Source organism: Scylla paramamosain, chromosome 2 (genome assembly GCF_035594125.1).
Source record: "Scylla paramamosain isolate STU-SP2022 chromosome 2, ASM3559412v1, whole genome shotgun sequence".
In the NCBI taxonomy this organism is placed as follows: domain Eukaryota; kingdom Metazoa; phylum Arthropoda; class Malacostraca; order Decapoda; family Portunidae; genus Scylla; species Scylla paramamosain.
The window spans coordinates 10847772-10867500 of NC_087152.1; the positions used below are offsets into that span (position 1 = coordinate 10847772).

Sequence of the window (19729 nt, forward strand, 5' to 3'; positions counted from 1 at the left end):
GTCCTTTATTTCATAACTTTTCTTTGTGTCATCACTTAAGGCCTACTTCACAGGTCCTTTTGTTTCATCACTTATCTTTGTGTCATCACTTAAGGCCTATTTCACAGGTCCTTTATTTCTTCACTTATCTTTGTGTCATCACTTAAGACCTACTTCACAGGTCCTTTATTTCATCACTTATTTTTGTGTCATCACTTAAGGCCTACTTCACAGGTCCTTTATTTCATCATTTATTTTTGTGTCATCACTTAAGGCCTACTTCACAGGTCCTTTATTTAATCACTTCTTTTCTTTGTATGGTCACTTCAGGCTTTCTTTTCTTCGTTTCATCACCAAGCCACCTTTTCTTCGTTTCAACACTATAGTTTTCTTTTCTTTGATTCATCACTAAGGCCTTCTTCACAAGTCCTCTATTTCATCGCTTTCATCGCTTTCTTCTCTTTGTTTTATCACTTAAGGCCTACTTCACAGGTCCTTTTGTTTCATCACTTATCTTTGTGTCATCACTTAAGGCCTATTTCACAGGTCCTTTATTTCTTCACTTATCTTTGTGTCATCACTTAAGACCTACTTCACAGGTCCTTTATTTCATCACTTATTTTTGTGTCATCACTTAAGGCCTACTTCACAGGTCCTTTTGTTTCATCACTTATCTTTGTGTCATCACTTAAGGCCTACTTCACAGGTCCTTTATTTTATCACTTCTTTTCTTTGTTTCATCCCTTATGTTCTTTGTTTCATCATTTAGGACTTTTTTCTTTTTCTTTGCTTCATAACTTAACTTTTTTTTTCTGTATTTTATCACTTAAGGCCTTTATTTCACAGGTCCTTTGTTTCCTCACTTTTTTTTTTTTTTTTTTAATCATTGAAGGCCTTCTACACAGGTCCTTTATTTCATCATTTCTCATTCTTTCATTACTTAAACCTTTCTTTTCTTTTTCATCACTATGGGCCTGTTTTTCAACACTACAGGCTTGTTTTCTTTGTTTCATCGCTTAAGGCCTTCTACACAGGTCCTTTATTTCATCACATTTCTTTCATTTTTTTTTTTTTTTATCATCTAAGGCCTTCTTCACAGGTCCTTTGCTTTGTCAATCGGCCTTCTTTTCTTTGTTTCGTCACTTTAGGTCTATTTCACAGGTCCTTTTATTTCATCACTTCATTGCTTTGTGTCATGACTTAAGGCCTACTTCACAGGTCCTTTATTTCATCACTTCTTTTCTTTGTGTTTCATCACTTATGGCTTTTTCTATATTTCATCACTTCTTTTCTTTGTTTCATCACTTATGGCTTTTTCTATATTTCATCACTTCTTTTCTTTGTTTCATCGCTTAAGGCCTACTTCACATGTCCTTTATTTCACCATTTCTTTTCATTTATTTCTTTTCTTTTGTTTTATCACTTTTTTCTTCTTCACAGGCCTTTTATTTCATTACTTTTCTATGTGTCACCACTTAAAGCCTACTTCACAGGTCCTTTATTTCATCACTTCCTTTCTTTGTGTCATCACTTAAGCTTCTTCACAGATTTTATTTTCATCACGCTTATCACACTTAAGGTTTTCTTCACAGTTCTATATACCTTTCCCTTTATTTTCTTCCCTTTACCTCCCTCTCCTTTTTATTTCCTTACCCAAGCATTTAATCACTTTTTTTTTCAATATCCATCTTCTTTATACTTCCATATCCAATCCTCTAATCACCTTTTCCAGTTCCTTCTTCTCTGTACTTCCCTACCCAGTCCTATGACCACTTTCTCTATCTCATTCTTCTTTGTACATTATTATTCCACGCTCTAGTCACCATCTCCATCTCGTTCTTCTTTGTACTTCCTTATCCTACGCTCTGATCGCATTCTCCATCTCTTTCTTCTTTGTACTTCCTTATCCAACGTTTTAATCACTCTCTCCATCTCTTTCTTCTTTGTACATCCTTATCCCACGCTCTAGTCACCCACTCCGTCTCTTTCTTCTTTGTACTTCTTTATCTAACGCTCTAATTACATTCTCCATCTCTTTCTTCTCTGTACTTCCATGTCCAGTGTCCATTCCTCCCCACTCTTCGTCGCTTTCCCTGGATGTGCTTGGTATTTTGTTTCTTTTGCTTCCTTAGAGAGTATCTATTTCACACCACTTTCAGTTGCTTTCATTTAATTTATTTTTACTATTTTTTGTTATTTTATTTGTTTTCTCTTTCTTTATGTAATTTTCTTGTTTTTTTACTATTTTCATTATTTTATTCGTTTTCTGTTTCTTTATTTCATTTTATTATTTTTACTATTTTCAATTTTGTATTCGTTTTTTATTTCTTTATTTACTTTTATTATTTTTACTGTTTTTATTATTTTATTCGTTTTCTATTTCTTTATTTTCTTTTATTATTTTTACTATTTTAATTATTTTATTCGTGTTTACTTTTTTTATTATTTTCATTATTTTATTCGTTTTTTTATTTTTTTATTTATTTTTTTTTATTTTAATTATTTTATAAGATTTTTTTTCCTTTATTTAATCTTATTATTTTTAATATTTGCATTATTTTATTCGTTTTGTATTTCTTTATCCAATTTTATCATTCTCCTAATCTTTTTTTTATTATTTTTTAGTTATTTATTTTCATTTTTTTTTGTTTTATTTATTTATTATTTTTTTTTCTATTTATTTATTTTATTTTATCTTTTTTTTTTTTTTCTCTCTAATCGCCTCACACAGACACGTCACCGCCTTGGGTGGCGGAGCGCTCACAAAGCAGGAGAGGCTTGTCTTCGGCATTTTGCTAACCTTGCTTTCTCAACTCTCCTGTCATAAGGTATGTACCCCTTAATATTAAGAACAAGAGACAGGGTGGAGTTGGGCACGAGTCGCCAGGCAATCAGCTACTTGCTAAGATAGAAACCGGCAACCACAGTGCTGAAAAAAAAAAGTGAAGTTAAGAATATGTTTATCTAATCCTCGCAACACTACCTTCTGATGATGTGCGTTTCATGCATTCAGCCAAACCTTACTGAGCCAACAGGATGTAGTGGTGTTTCATTAAATGTGACTGATGACCCAGCATTTAATATCTTCTTGCACATGTTTTTATTCCTTAATTCTTTTGTGTGTTTATGACTTCGGCAGTTTCGCTAGGTTTCCCATATCTAAATTTCGGCTCACCTGATCCTTCTACAGCGGAGCAGGACAACCCGCTTCTTTGGTAGCTGAAGAGCGAATGGCTTAAGTAATGAGGGAGCCGTATTATATCCCGTTTTCCGTGCTGTGCGTGCCTGATTGTCTGATTGGCCGAGACGTCCTAGCTTCTGATTGGCTGTTCACTGCCTCGCGACGCAAGCTGGAGAGGATTTGGAGATCCTCTACCTGGATTTGAGGGATATTTCTTTTATGTATAATGCTTCCATTATTGTGAGGTGTCTGGCGTCGCTGCAGATAGTTATTATCTTCTTGCACGTGTTTTTACTCCTTATTAATGTCCTTAATTCTTTTATAAGTGTGTTTATGACTTGGGCAGTTTCGCTAGGTTTTCCATATCCAAATTTCGGCTCACCTGATCATTCTTCAGCGGAGCAGTACGACCTGCTTCTTTGATAGCTGAAGAGCGAATGGTTTAGGTAGTGAGGGAGCCGCATTATATCCAGTTTTCTGTGCGGTGCGTGCCTGACTATCTGATTGGCCGAGACGTTCTAGCTTCTGATTGGCTGTTCACTGCCTCGCATCGCATGCTGGGGACGGCATGGAGCTCCTCTGCTTGGATTTAAGTTTGAGGAATATTTCTTTCATGTATAATGTTTCCATTATTGTGAGGTGTCTGGCGTCGCTGCAGATAGTTGTATTTTCTTCCAAAATCTTTCTTGTGAGAATAGTGTTGTGTATTTGCTTTAGGTGATTCTTAGGTGCCCCCGCGCCAAGATGCTGCTAGACGTGGAATTTTTTTTTTTTTTTTTTTTTTTTTTTTATTTAAGAAAGATAAAAGTTTGGAGGAGGTTGGACAGAGAGGTGTAAAAGTAAGAGAAGTATGAAGGGGGGGAGGATAGACAGTGGGCTGAAAGAAGAGTGTGAAGAATAGAAAATGAGGATTGGGTGAAGTTATGAAGGAAGTGGTAGAGTGAAAGAAAACGGAATAGCCGTCCTGTTGAGTGAGTTATTTGTTTATTTCTTATTTGTTCATCTTTATTTTTATATAGGGGACTTAGAAGTTAGTTGAAGTATGAGAAGTGGTGTTTTATCCTTTGAATAGCGGTCCCGGAGGTTGCTTTGATATTTTGTTTATTGGTTTCTTGAAACAGGTGTGTTCTACTCCTTGTTCGTGTTCGTGTATTGTTGTTGTGTAGGTTGTGTCTTTGAGAGTGTTTATGATTTTGTGTTTAATGTTATTTCCCCCTGTGTGTAGTGTTTTGTTAATTGGTTCTATATTAGCAAGTGTATGTAGTTCTGTATTCTTGGTGAATGGATATTTTTCATTATAGGCAAAGCGAAGTGCTTCGTTTTGTTTTCTTTGTAGTTTTAGTATCTGAGAATCTGATAGAGTGTTCAGAGCGTAGGCCGGGTATGTCAGTATTGCTAGTACACACACGCTTTAGCAAGATGTAGTTTGATGTTGGTATCAAAGAATTCGAATCTCCTGATGGTGTTTAAGGCTATTTGTGCTTTATTCGTGATGTCTCTTATATGTTTTCTGTATCCATTTACTACAGTTTAAGCCCAAAAATTTTAACGTCTTTTGCGTAATGTATGTTCTTCCCCTCTATGGTTACTGGTTCCATTTTTCTCATTGTTATGGGCAATAGTGTAAATTTTTGTGTTTGTTTTGATTTTCCATTTTTTTTTTTTTTTCCTTCTTAATTGTTGGTGTTTTTTTTTTTCTCCGCTTTTTTTTTTTTCCTGCCTATGTGATTATTTGTGTGATGTCATCTGCGTATTCTATATTTGTGCTGTCTGTGATTGGTGCTGGAATGTCGTGGGTATAGATGGTGTAGAGTGTGGGTGAAATACTACTGCCTTGTGGTACCCCGCTGTGTAGCTGGAATGGTGGTCCTGAGTGAGTGAGTACTGGGTGGCCTAAGGGAACACTATACTTGAGACACTTAAGGGAAGGGATTGAATCTGGAACATATAAGCTGATATTCACTAATAACTCCTACTTAGAAGAAACATATGACTACTTAATAAATAATGATATTGATCTAACAGATGTCTGGATGACCGTAGAAGACGCAGCTTTCAGGAAAATAAGGAATGGCTTCCAAAGTGAAATTTTCCACCTCCAAATAAAGGTGGAAAATCAGGCTCAAGCCAAATGAGAAAGTAATAAACACAAATACCTCTCTCCAGTTACAGTAATTTAGCAAATGCAACATCACTCACTAACTTCTTTTTTAGATATGGACAATACGGACGAAATTACATAGTTCAACATAATGTACTCATCTGGAGAAAAAAATAAATAACTCTGACAAATATATACAAAGAACTTAACCCAGACATCATTTTAATAGATAGCCATGGACTAAAACCCGAAGAAAATATTAAAATTTACTATTACAATACTTACCTTATTAATTCCAGCGAGGAGATGCACGATGGATCAGCCATTCTTGTGAGACAAAATCTGAAATACAAGATAAAAGACAATTACGACACAGATATTATACAAGTTACCATTGAGACGAAAACTGGCCCTAACAGCATTGCCACTACCTACCTTTCCCCACTCAAATCACATTTACCATTCACAGACTTCAACTCAGTAGCTTCACAGGCCACTTCAGCATACATTATAGGAGACTTGAACGCACACCACCCTTCCACCACCCTTCCATAGACAAACGGAAAAGCAATACTGTGTCGGCAAAGGTCTTGTCATGTTAATCAACAACAATAAATTAAAACACCTAGGACCTGACTTTTCCACTTATTTATCACGTAATGCTTTATCTATCCCTGACATCGTACTTTCCAACAAAACTTATAACATACTCATACAGCCTGGACCCACCACCCCATCGGACCACTTACATACATATTCTCATAAAGATTACATCACAACTCATTAAAATCTCTTCCCCACCTATACACGATCTAAAGAAAACTAATTGGGATGAATTTAAAAGGGAAGTAAAACTTAAAACCAGCAACATCAACACACATGTCACATGTCACAGGAAACACTAGACGAATCTCTAAAGGAATATGGACTACAGCTTAACTTCCACGATGAGAAATCAAATTCCTATAAGAAACCATAAAACTATACAAAAAGCTATTTATAATCAAAGAATAAAGGAACTGCAATGGTGGAATAAACTGTTAATTCAAAATAGTTTAAGTTATGGGTGGCATTATGCTAAATACATCATACATAAAACAATAAAACAAGCCATAATAAAAGAATGCATAGATCAGAACCAGAGGAACTGGGAGAACAAAATTAAAGAAATTAACTCTCTATACAATGATCCCAAGAAATTCTGGCAGAACATAAACAAACTAAAAGGAAACCCTTTAATTTTAAAACCATATCTAATCCAAAATAACCAGGAAATATATGTCAAGTGAAATAAAGAAGGAATTTTCAGACATATCTGGAGTGATGGCTTTTGAATAAGTCCCAATGACAACACTGATGCAGCAACTGACCAATTAGTAAATAACTACATAAACAATAATAAAACACAAATCCTTCCCCATCCTCATGTTAACCCAAACAACCTAAATGACAACAACTACTTCACTTCAAAAATCACTACCCAAAACATAAGATATAGTTAAAAAAATATTAAAAACAACACTCCAGGTCACACCAAAATTAATAAAACCATATTTCGAAACCTATCTGAGGATACGCTGGAAACATACACCAAGCTTTTAAATGTTTTTCTGTCCATGGGCTACTTCCCCAACGCCTTTAAGCACGCAAAAATTAAACTAATACCTAAACCCAATAAAATAACTACAGACCCCTTAAACTTTAGACCTATATCATTACTAGAAGTACCGGGTAAAATATTCGAAAAAATAATCAACATTAGAACCAAAACCTACCTAGAAACAAATAACATAGTACTACAGGGGCACGGGTTTCGTCAACATCGCTCTACGGATACCGCCTTAGCAACGATGACAGAAGTAATCTCAAAGGCAGCTGCAGAGAAGAAACAATGTTTTTTGGTTCTACGCGGTCTCTAAAGCTTTTGACAAAGTCTGGATAAATGTATTAAAATACTAATTACAATAAATTCAATTACCTCCCATCTTATCAAAGTTACTTTGCTGTTTCTTAGACAACAGAACTGCTTCCATCTCACTACAGAATTTCGAAGGTCCCCTTTCAATTTATGTAGCGGAGTCCCACAAGGAACCTGCATCTCTCCTACACTTTACACCATATACACTCACGACATTCCCACCACCCCCAACCGCCACTCAGTTGCAGATGAAATCAACATTTTATACGCTGATGACATTACTCAAGTGATTATACAACCTGAAAAATCTAGAAACATGCTAGCCAAAAAAATAAAAATAAATAAATAAATAAATAAATAAATAGAGAAAGAAATAAACAACACAAATCATTCATTACGAAAACAAATGGAAAATTAAAACTAATACAACCAATTTTATTATCCTTCCCATAGATTTAAGAAAAACTACTCCAATCACCTTTGCAGGAGAACAGATTCCCTACACTGAAAAAAAGTCAACATACTAGATCTAAAACTTGGTAGGTACGGTTACAAAAAAAACATAAAAGACACATCCCAGAAAGCCACAATAGTACTGAACACTATAAACAGATTTGCAAAATTAGCTACACCTAATCCAGTATACCCCAAATAAAGACATTACACTATCACATACACTCGTCATCACATGCAAGGTTGACAACACACAGCATCACAAGTGTACGTGTTCAACCTCTGTCTCTCTCCCCGAACCCCTGACCTCTGAGTCGACAGGGGAGGAAGTCTACATGTTAGCTGGCAGCGGATCGACACCTGGCATCTTTCTGTGTTAGCACAGCCGTTGCCCTCCTCAGGCGAAGGGTTCAGTCATCCCGGGACGTCTGCAGACTACCAACAGCGGTAGACAGGTTTGAGCGTCTACTGCTGCGCCCTGGGTCGTGGTGTTACCTGGATCCAGGTCCCTCCCACAACCCACGAGGGGAACTAAATGCGTGTCAGCCTTGCAAGGCAACACCATGCGGTACAGACAGGGGGCCGCGAGGAGAATGTATTACTGACACAGTATTAAAGAAAAACAATAAATCATAGATACATTAAATAATTACATTAAAATAGAGCATGACGGTCTGCCCGTCATCTTTTATCCTTCTGCTTTCCTTCGTCACTTAACCCATCCTATTATCTTCCCCCTATTTTCTTCTTATTTCCTTCCCCTACTATCTATCCCCCATAAACGTAAACGTAGTGCCTCTTCGTCTTTGCTGGGACTGTTCTTGATTAGGAGATGGCTAGTTTTCTTTGTCTTGTAGTATATTACGAAGATAAGCGTCTTGTTTGGGTTGGTAGATGATGTTTTTTTCTCAATGTTCTTCATTATTCTCTCTTCTTTGTATGTTGTGGAAAACGTAGCTTTGTAGTACGAGTTGATTCTTTGTTGTTTTCATTACTATTGTGTATGTTAAACCAATTGTCAAGAATTTTCTTTATTTGTTGTTGGATGTTTTCTTCGCTGAAACCATTGTTGATAAGTACGTGCGCTGAGCGCTCTATTTCGTTACAAACTTGCTTCCATGTGCTGCAGTGTCTTAAGGCTCTTCTAATGTATGCGCCGATGGTGGAGTCTTTGTAGCGTTGTGGGCATTCGCTTTTTCCTTTGAGGCAGCGTTCTTGCTTTGTGGGCTTTATGTAGACGTTTGTGTTGAAAGTGTCTTCTTGTTTGATGAATATGTCCAGAAATGGTGTTGAACCTTCCACGCTGTCCTCTCTTGTGAGGTTAAGGCATGATGTTTCTTGAAGGTGGAGTCTTATGGCCGATTTCACAGTCGCTTCCTGTTGTTGTGATCATTACCAAACAACCACTCAACAACAAATCCGTTTTCAGAGACGTTTTTAGCGGCAGCTTGTTTTGATCCTTACCAGAAACTGGAACCTTTAGTAACGCTGCCTTGAGAGCTGCTGAGCCTCCCCAATGGAGCTTACCAATGCATTTATTTCTTGCAAATATCACAGGTTCTTATCCTGTTGTACTCGTCTTATTTCCTAAATTGTATATTAAAATTGTTTAACAATACATCATATTGTAAGCTATAATATAAACATGATAAAATTTAAGAATTTGGATGGCGGCGTGAATTCACTTCATCTGATGAAAACGCCACAACCTGTCACCCTTATTTCATCTCATCTGCTACGCCTCCTTGGTTAAAAACTGTAATAATTTTCACATACGCATAGGATATACGAAATATGCCACCTAAGAGAAATATTAGATAACACTGAAATAACATTACCATTTCCATCAGTGGGCTAGGCTTGATTCCGTTAGGCTATGTTTAGATTAATTTAGTTCATTTATCTAATTGCTAATCTTCAGTGGGTAGATCATGATTAAATAATATATATATATATATATATATATATATATATATATATATATATATATATATATATATATATATATATATATATATATATATATATATATAGATAGATAGATAGATAGATAGACAGATAGATAGATAGATAGATAGATAGATAGATAGATAGATAGATAGATAGATAGATAACGTCTTAAAATTAGTAGGCTAAGGCTATTTCCCCAAAATCTGAAATATTTCAATCTAACATTGTATGTGTACAGCATTTAAAAAGACAGAAATAGATTATTTACTATGTGCCTGATTGACATACGCAGAGTTTGGCGAATGTTAGACAGATATTCAAAGGAAAGAATTCAAGTCAAAATGTAACCATGTTTGCAGTAGATAGATAAGGCGTGTTGAAGGCACCAGTGATGTATTTCCATACCTCTCTCTCTCTCTCTCTCTCTCTCTCTCTCTCTCTCTCTCTCTCTCTCTCTCTCTCTCTCTCTCTCTCTCTGCTGGCTTTTTTTTTTTTTTTTGTCATAAATTGAATCATTTCGTAAATTTTGAATCAGATTTTGGGGAAATAGCCTTAGCCTACTAATTTTAAGACGCTATATATATATATATATATATATATATATATATATATATATATATATATATATATATATATATATATATATATATATATATATATATATATATATATATATATAATAAGGGGTCTCCGGCATGCCAACATTACAGAAGCAGAGGTATTCGTTTTGTTATGATCAAATTTAATAAGAATTTGGATGGCGGCGTGAACTCTCTTCAGCTGATGAAAACGTCACTACCTGTCACCCTTATCTAATCTCATCTGCTACGCCTCCTTGGTTAAATGCTGAAAAAATCCTCACATAAGCATAGGATGTATGGAATTTGTCGCCTAAGAGAAATATTAGATAATATTGAAATAATCTTACCATTTTCATCAGAGGGCTAGGCTTGCTTCCGTCTGGCTAGGTTTAGATTAATTTGGTTCATTAATCTAGTTGCTAATCCTTTCAAAGTGTAGATTAGACAATTATTAAAAAAAAAAAGAAAAAAAGCATCATATTTTTGTTAAGAAATAATCACCGTCTTAAAATTAGTAGGCTAGGGGTGTTTCAATAAAACCCGAAATATTTTAATCTAACAATGTATGTGCACAGCATTAAGGAAAAGAAATAGATGATTTATGTGCCTGGTTGGCGTAAGCAGAGTTTGGCGAATGTCAGACAAATATTCAAAGGGAAGGATTTAGATCACAAAATGTAACCATGTTTGCAGTGGGTGGATATGGCGTGCTGAAGGCACCAGTGATGTATTTCAATTTTCCATGCCTTTCTCCCTCTCTCTTTTAGAGATGGCGTGGTCAGTTCTGTCATGAACTGATTCATTTTGTCTAATGAGGAGGCTCCGGCATACCAACATTAGCACAAATAGACAGACAGACAGATAGATACACAAACAAACAGACAAACAATCAGCATAAAACATTAAAAAAATCGAGGGAGATGCTACCGAAAAATATAAAATGCTACCAAAAAAAGAAAAAAAAGGAAAGGAAAGGAGAGAGAAAACCAGTAATACAATAACAATAAAAAGCAAGCAGAGAGAGAGAGAGAGAGAGAGAGAGAGAGAGAGAGAGAGAGAGCGTTCCAGGTTTCCATTAATGAGCGGCTCAGTGGCGGGAGGGGGAGGGGAGGAAGGAAGCGGGAGGAGACTGGACGGGAGGATGGCAACGAAGGGAGGGCAGAGGGCGGGAACATCACCGTTGCTCTCTCCTTGACGTTTATCACAGCCGACACTCGACCCCCGCGACTCCCGGACAGCGCCCCAGCCAGCCCCCGCGGCGCCGGCCTCGCTTGCCATTCTTCTGCTGCCCACACTGAATCTTCCGTCCTCACGGGAGTAAACCATCCGTCGTGGGAAAGTTAGTTACGACAAGGAAGCGGAGTGAATTAGGAAAATATTTGCTCACACCCACGGAAAGAGAGAGAGAGAGAGAGAGAGAGAGAGAGAGAGAGAGAGAGAAGGATTACTCATTCCAGTCACAATTTTGCTGGAAAACTAATACTGTGTGAGAAAAAAAAAACAGTTCAGTCACTTATGTGTTTTTGGCTGTTGTCTCAAGATAACATCAATAACTAATAATCGTAAGACTCACAGGCTTGCTCCCCTCCACAGATACCTTCAGTAAAATCCGAAAGATTTAGGCGTCTTGAAGGGAAGCCAGGGGCGAAGACGGAGATGAGGGTTGAGGCAACGCGCAGCTATAGCGTATACCCCAACCTTTATCTTTAATTAATACTAACTGATGGCAATAAATTACAGTGGGTGCTGGCGTTCACTGGGTTATTTTTATAGCAAAAGAAAGATGCAAACCCTCATTCTTATATATATATATATATATATATATATATATATATATATATATATATATATATATATATATATATATATATATATATATATATATATATATATATATATATATATATATATATATATATATATATATATATATATATATATATATATATATATATATATATATATATATATATATATATATATATATATATATATATATATATATATATATATATTTTTTTTTTTTTTTTTTTTTTTTTTTTTTTTTTTTTACTTATTTTTCTCTTGCACTTATTCAAAAAAAATAATATAGTTAACCTACACTATAACACTCTAAACTTTTATAAAGCTTTGGAGTAGTTTCGTTTAATTCATTTCTACATTCCTACTAGCCACGTCTTCTTCCTCGTTACACACACACACACACACACACACACACACATACACACACGATGCACACATTATCTGCCAGGCATTTATTCTTCTTCTATCATATATTTTCTAACTCTAGGTAATGCAGCTCTGAGTCTCTGAACTCTAGCAATAAACTCAACGTAGGGCAATACTGAAAAAGGGATTCGCGAACAACAAAGAAATGTGGAGTAATGTGACTTGTGTCGAAGGGAGAGGAAGAGCTTGCTTGATATTGTTCTCTCTCTCGATTTCCTTGCGTCAGAATAAGATAGGAGGCAGGAAATTTGAGTTGAAAGAGAGAGAGAGAGAGAGAGAGAGAGTTCACCTCGTGCTGTCAGTCATTTAGAAAAGGTCATTGTTTCTGCATTATTATGGCGGCCACAACCACGTGCAGCTGCATCACTCAGGAGGGGCAGATGACGGAGGAAAGTTGGCTTGAAATTTTCATCAACGAAAAGGGGAGACAGAATGATCAAGGTGTGTAATGCGACCACCATCATCACCACCATTATCACCATCACCACCAAGACACCTTCACCTCTCTGCTACTGGCGGCATCCTACACACATCTGTCGCCACGCCCTCCTCCTCCTCCTCCTCCTCCTCCTCCTCCTCCCATCCTTCTCTCTTCAAGAAAATATCAAAAACTATAATCCTCTCAGGCAATTACCCGTCTGTCACCGCGGCGCTAAGACCTTGATATACGAACCAGCGAGCAGGTTAATTTTCGTTCCGCTCCCACATCACATCACCAACATGAAACTCTGCTGAGAAAATTACTTCCCACGCCCTGCTGCCCTGCCCCGCCACACAAGCCCATGCGTGAGTGAATAAACGGAAATTACAGGCTCCCACTAGTACCAGTTCTACAATTCTTATCACTGTTTATTCCCAGTGGTCCGGAAACTGTTGAACATTATTCCTGCGCCTCGTGGCTTCTCTTCCCGTCCCGACGCGTCTACCAAGCCACAATACACTGAGGAAAGATATACATGGATTCTCTTCTTTTTTTCCATCAGCATCCATAAGATGTTCGGCGGGTCTGCTCTGCATATAGATGGAAAGTTAACGTTGGTGAGCAGGGAGGACCGGGAGGAGGGATGTCTTAAGATGTGCAGCTGAATGTCTGACGAGGCTGAGGAAAGCTGTTGAAATATATATAGCCACAAGTACGGCGGGACAGGATACTGTGGTGGAAAAAGGGACGTTCGGCCGTTTAGCTTTAAGAGATGAATCGCACGGAGCCTCCCGGGAAATGTATCTGATAAAAAAAAATATTTAGATTTGCTACTACCGTATTGTGTAATGGACGAATTTAAATGGTTATGTACAGTGCAGGAGAGACGGGAGTATTAGGGCTATCTGAGTGAGTATATGGAGGGACGTATCATAGTATAAATAAAGTCTGTGTGTCTCTTTCTGTCTGTCTGTCTGTCTGTCTGTCTGTCTGTCTGTCTGTGTCTGTCTGTCTGTCTATCTGTCCATCCTTCCCCTTTCTCTATCTTTGTGTTTTCCTCTCATTAGCTTCTCTTTCCTTTTAACTTTTCCCCCTTTGTGAAAACTGACTGACTAACCTAAATTTGTAAGACAGTTCATTCGATCTCTTCCCTTTCCCATCTCTTCCTCTATTAAGTGCATTCAGCCCCAGTTCCTACGGGTCTTCTTTCCTTATGACTCGCGCCCCGGACCCAGGCTGCCTTTTCCTAATGGTCTTCATCAGTCCTCGCTCGGTGGCTCCTCTTCCCGAAACCTCCTCATTTGTCACGTGATCCATCCACGGTGTCCTCATCACTCACCAGGCAAGCCATATTTCAAATGTCACTGCGGCCTCATCCAAGTTAGTGATGAAACGCTCCAACAACTGAGAGCGTTATTGTCTTGTGTACTTTTTTTTTTTTTTTATCTAGCTGTTGTTTGTCCGTTTTTTTTCTTTTTTTCATTTTCGTGTTTCCTTATCCATTTCTCTCTTGGTGTCTCCTTTTTCTGTTCTAAGCCATCAGAATTTTTCATCTGAGCTTTGAATTTATAAACGCTGCAACAACTGAGGTGGCGTTACTGTCTTATGCACTCTTATTCTTTGTACCCAGCCATTCTTTGTACCCAGCCGCTGCTTTTTTTTTTTTTTTACTATTATTCTTTTCCGATTTTTTTTTTGTTATTCATTTGTTTCTCGGCATCTCATTTTGTTCTGTGTTATACCATTAATTAAAATTCTTCACTTGTACTATGAAATTATAAGCGCTCCAATAAATTAGGTAGCGTAAATGTCTGTTGCATTCTTGTTCTTTGTACCCAGCCGCTACTTTCCGTTTGTCGTGACTTTGTTTTCCTTACTTTATTTAATTTTTCGTTCTGTTTTCTGGTATTCATCTGAGCTACACTTTTCTCGGTGTCCCGTTTTCTATTTATGTTATGCTGGCAATGAATTTTTTCACCTATAAAATCATGACCAGTCTTCACTTTTTCACCTCTGGGTTTTGTAATGAACCAAGACATTAATTGTATTGTTACTGCTGTTATACTTCATCGGCCTCTCTTATACTGTTTTGTTAATATTATACTGGTAATCAGAATTCTTCACCGGTACAGTGAAATAATGGCAAGTTTTCTCACTCTTCATTTGTGGCTTTAGCAGTGAACCAGGCAGTTGAACGTCCAGGGTTGTTACTGGTAAGGTAAGAACTAGTCGATCGTTACATAAGGTGCGGGAGAATGAATGAAGAGTCGTAATAATTTTAACATTAACTTTGAAATTACACAAGGTACAGGGAGTCACTTTACCGCCGACAAAAGACGAGCGAAAACTCTAGATAAAATGGTTTACTGATCTCACTACACAGATACATCGTTCACAAAATAAAGAAAACAGAGAAAAAAATCGTGATCATGTAAAAGAAAACCACCCTAATACTAAAAACACAAATGCTCGAATGTTTTCTCGACAAACTCACACCAGCGATGAATCCGAGGCCTGTGTAAGTCCCCCAGGAGAGAGAGAGAGAGAGAGAGAGAGAGAGAGAGTGGGGGGGATGGGTTGTTTCAGCTGTGAGGCGAGACTGGCTTGTCCAAGGTTTTGTCCTAAGCGAGGGGGTGCAGATTTATAACCTTGGAAGTGCCTGGGGGCGTCTACTGAGAGGAAACCGAATATAGACCCAAAGCTTCGAACGGACGAGAAATGGTGTTTACTTCGATACGGCTCGCTGAAGCAATGATTTTTATTTTATCTACCTATTTATTAATCTATTTTTATCTATTTATTTAGTTATCTTTATGTATTAGCGGCTCTGCCCACGAGTAACAGGACTGGAAAAAAGAGCCTAATGGAGGTGCCAATCCCTTACGAAGACTGTTCGATATCAAGTTCAAAATTACATGGTTAAGGGTTCTGAAACCTTGTAGTACTTCTTTCTAATTGTCTTGAAATCCTGTAGTACTTTTTTTTCTAATTGTCTTAAAACCTTGAGGTACTTGTTTAATTGTCTTGAAATCTTATGGTACTTCTTTATTAATTGTCTTGAAACCTTGTGGTACTTGTTTAATTGTCTTGAAACCTTAAAGTACTTCTTTCTAATTGTCTTGAAACCTTGTGGTACTTGTTTGTCTTGAAACCTCGTAGTACTTTTGAAGCGTCTTGAAACCTGATACTAGTGATGCATGTGGCAGTCAAGGAAGCGAGACCCCCTATCTTCCTCGGTGACAATGGATGGAGTGGTCAGCGAATAGTAGCAAAGGCCGTGGCATTTTTTATCTTTCTCTTTTTCTCTTTATCATACAACTTTCCAAATAAATAAAGCAAGAATATGTTACATTTGTGCTATGAAAACATCACTAGTCTTCAATTAGCATCTGAGTTTCCTTGCTTATCCTTTTTTTTCTCTATCTTAGTCATATATTAAGGTTTCAAATAAATAAAAACAAGAATACGATTCGCACCTATAATTTTCCTTGTTCTTCCTTCTTTTCCTTATCTTTCAAGTTTCAACCATATATTCAGCTCTCCAATAAATGAAAATAAGAATTATATACTATGGAAATACCGCCAGTCTTCTCTTCACACCTGTAACTTTCCTTTTTTTTTTTTTTTCTTTATCTTTCAACTACATACTGAGCTCTCCAAAAAAAATAACAAGAATTACCTTTAACTTTCCTTATCCTCTATGACTTCCCTTGTTTTTCCAGCCGTGACTTTCCTTATTTTCCCTTCTTCTCCTTCATCTTTCACCCATATTTTTCAGCTTTCCAATAAAAAAAAGTCAAGCATACTAAAATAATATCAACTCTGTATGCTCACTTTCCAGAGCAAGGCGGCGGACAAACTGTTACGCTGGCCAGTCTGATGTTCATTCCCCTTGCTGGCCGGTCAAGAAATGTGCACCTGGGGACACCTGTGCGAGTTTTACTATGCTAACGAAGATATCCGAGTCTGCCGTGTGTCCCGAGGTGCGGAGTTCTTTATTTACCACGCGCTCAAGGGCAGAGGCAATACAGGTAAGGGCCACACGGAAGACAAGTGTGACGATAACTTTTGCTATCATATGTATCCTGTCTCCCTTTGGTGGTTCAGAGTACGAGGTAGAAGAGGTTTTTATGAGAGAGGGCAAAAAAATGTACTAAATAACGATATTTCCTGCTTTCATATGTATCCTGTCCCTTCTGGTGGCTCAACGTATGATGCTTACGGAAGAAGAAGAAGAAGAGAGGGAGTAAAGAATGTATTTGGCTACCAGGGCAGGAGATAAGTGTAACGATAACTTTTGTTTTCATATGTATCCTATCTGTCTTTGGTGTTGTAAGAGAAAGAATCAGAAGTGTATAAAAGATTCTTATGAGTCATCAGAAAAAGAGGTCAAAAGATATATTTGGGTAATTAGGCTGAAGATGAGCGTAATAATAACTTCTGACTTCATTTATATCCAGTCTTCCTTTAGTGATTCAAAGTGTGAAGCAAAGAATTTGAGGCTCCTAAAAACTGCTCAAGGGTCTTCATCATAAAAAAAGGAAGCAATTATTTGGGTATATGAACTGAAGACAAAATAACAGTTGTATGTAGACCCTTTTTTTTTTTTTTTTTTTTTTGTGTGTGTGTAGGGTAAAGAACTGTAGGTTCCTAAAAACTTACTGTGGTCTCTATCATTACAAAAAGAAGGCAAGAGTAAAGTAGATAAGACAAAAGCAGAAAGATATGTGTTTAGATGCTACAGTTTTGTCAATAATTGCAGATGCTTGATTAGTTCCTTGAATTTTGGAGTTAAAAGATTCATATTTCATGTTCCCTCTAATTTTTCTTTCTTCCCTGCTTTCATTCTCTTCGATCACGCTCAATGATCAATATTTGAGTAACAGACTGAAAATGCTAAGCAGTGGAAATAAATAAGGGTATATCTTGTGTCCTCTGGCCTGTTGAGAATGTACCAACTGTCAGCATATCAGAGGACTTAACGTTGAGGGAGAACGCAATACAGTGTGGAAGTAGAAGGTTACTCGAATTCTGGCCACGAATGTTCGATTTCTAGATTATTTTTCTACGAGTGTACGATTGCTAGGCTTACACGTGGTTCTCTTAATAAACTAAATGGATCTGTTGCTACAAAGGACAGCATTCTCAAACGTCGATATGTCTTTTGTCTAGCCACTTTAAACATTGTAAAGGAAATTGTTAAAGTCTTCAAGAGATTCTTCGTGATTTTAGTGATAAAGACTCAGCACAATTAACAGGGAAATAAAATGCATACACGGAAACCACATTAATCATCTCTGTGGCCTGTGCGGTGTGTGATCCTAGTAACAGTTTAACAGAGATTCATCACCACTAAGAGAAAATAAAAGAAAACATACAGGAGAACTAGACTAATCATCTCCGTGGCCTTTGAAAAATGATAAACCAAAATTTTTTGGAAAACAAAATTACTGTTCGTTAGAGTCCAAAGCGTTTCAAAATACAAAACTATTCCATACAAGATCCCTAACTATTCCTGAATACAAAACCATTAATTATGGGAGGCAAGGCGTTTCAGAAATCCACACGTATACCTCACAAAACACGGAAGCGTTTCAAAAATACAGGCTCAGGATTGCAAGAAGATGCCATTTTACTGCAAAGAAATATCACACAGACTACGTCCGCTCCTTGCATCACGCTCACGGCGGCACCATCACGCTCCCTGCATGCTCCCTCCACAACAGCTTCACGAACCAAGCCGAGATGTGCAATATATATTCTCTCTCTTTCTCTCTCTCTCTCTCTCTCTCTCTCTCTCTCTCTCTCTCTCTCTCTCTCTCTCTCTGTTGGTTTACGAAAGCGGGAGTACCGTAGAAGTCACGTAAAATTGGATGTGTCTAAATATGATGGATGGCAGTACATCATGCAGAGAGAGAGAGAGAGAGAGAGAGAGAGAGAGAGAGAGAGAGAGAGAGAGAGAGAGAGAGAGAGAGAGAGAGAGAGAGAGAGAGAGAGAGAGAGAGAGAGAGAGAGACAGGTAGGCAGACACATACGGATAAAGAGATTGACTCACTCACTCATTCCCTAACAGGTGGATTTACATACAGACACAGGCGCGCACGCACACACACACACACACACACACACGGACAGACGGACAGACGGACAGACGGACTTCCTGACCGATTAAGTGATTAAAAGACTGGTTAATTCACAGACAGGCAGATGGACAGATAGAGAGACAGACAGACGACAGGACGGAGAGATGGATGGTGTCAGCACATGAGACGAAACAGGTCACGAAAAATGTCTGCACCTTTGTCCTTGACTGGCCAGTGACGGCACCCCGAGCTGGTTGACCAGTCACGCCACACCGCCTAAATAAACCTCAGCACAGGTATCGAACACACCACGCCTTCACGCCCCTGAACATACTCGCCTCACCTCCTCCCACCTCCACCAACACACACACATAAACATTTTTTCTTTTTCTTTTTTTAATCCATGCGACTTCGTTTTAACTTCTTCCTGCGAGGTCCAACTTGATCTTTTGCCGCGTTGATTCCAGCGTGCAGGTTAAGTTGTAACGAGGAAGACTTGCAATAACTCTTGGAAAGTTCACGTCCCGCTGCCAGCCTCCTGACACCGGCTCTGGGCAAGTTGAGAGTGGCGGGGAGACACCAGTGCGAGGGACATGACCCCGCCGTCTAATCTCCGAAAATCTGTGTGGCATCTCTTTGCAAATGCGTCACAAACTTTAATAGACTTTTCTGCTTTATTGTTTCTTAAGTAGGTTGTTTCCTGCGCTTCACAACTACAAACTCCTGCCTCTAGGCCACGCCGCCCCTCTGGGAGAGTTAATGAAGGGCCACTCCTCGCCGTCCCGGCCACGCTGACCCTGGCCGGGCTCGGCTGCAGTTGTTGCTTGTACTCC

The 19729-nt window shown here is 37.9% G+C and overlaps 2 long non-coding RNA genes and 1 other non-coding gene across 5 annotated transcripts in view; all 3 read right to left on the minus strand.

Annotated features, from left to right (window-relative positions):
• Nucleotides 1–19729, minus strand: part of LOC135109829 (uncharacterized) — a 94080-nt gene that overhangs the window by 20948 nt on the left and 53403 nt on the right. For all 3 annotated transcript variants that reach the window (XR_010272930.1, XR_010272928.1, XR_010272929.1), the window contains one exon: nt 5547–5603. This is a non-coding gene — a long non-coding RNA (uncharacterized LOC135109829). The remainder of the gene's footprint in view (nt 1–5546; nt 5604–19729) is intronic.
• On the minus strand, nt 2807–5539 carry LOC135109824 (uncharacterized). The gene is made up of 2 exons (XR_010272921.1): nt 3543–5539; nt 2807–3355 (listed from the first exon to the last, which is right to left on the minus strand). It is a non-coding gene; the product is annotated as an uncharacterized LOC135109824 (long non-coding RNA).
• Nucleotides 11697–11810, minus strand: LOC135115436 (U5 spliceosomal RNA). The gene has a single exon (XR_010275995.1). It is a non-coding gene; the product is annotated as a U5 spliceosomal RNA (small nuclear RNA).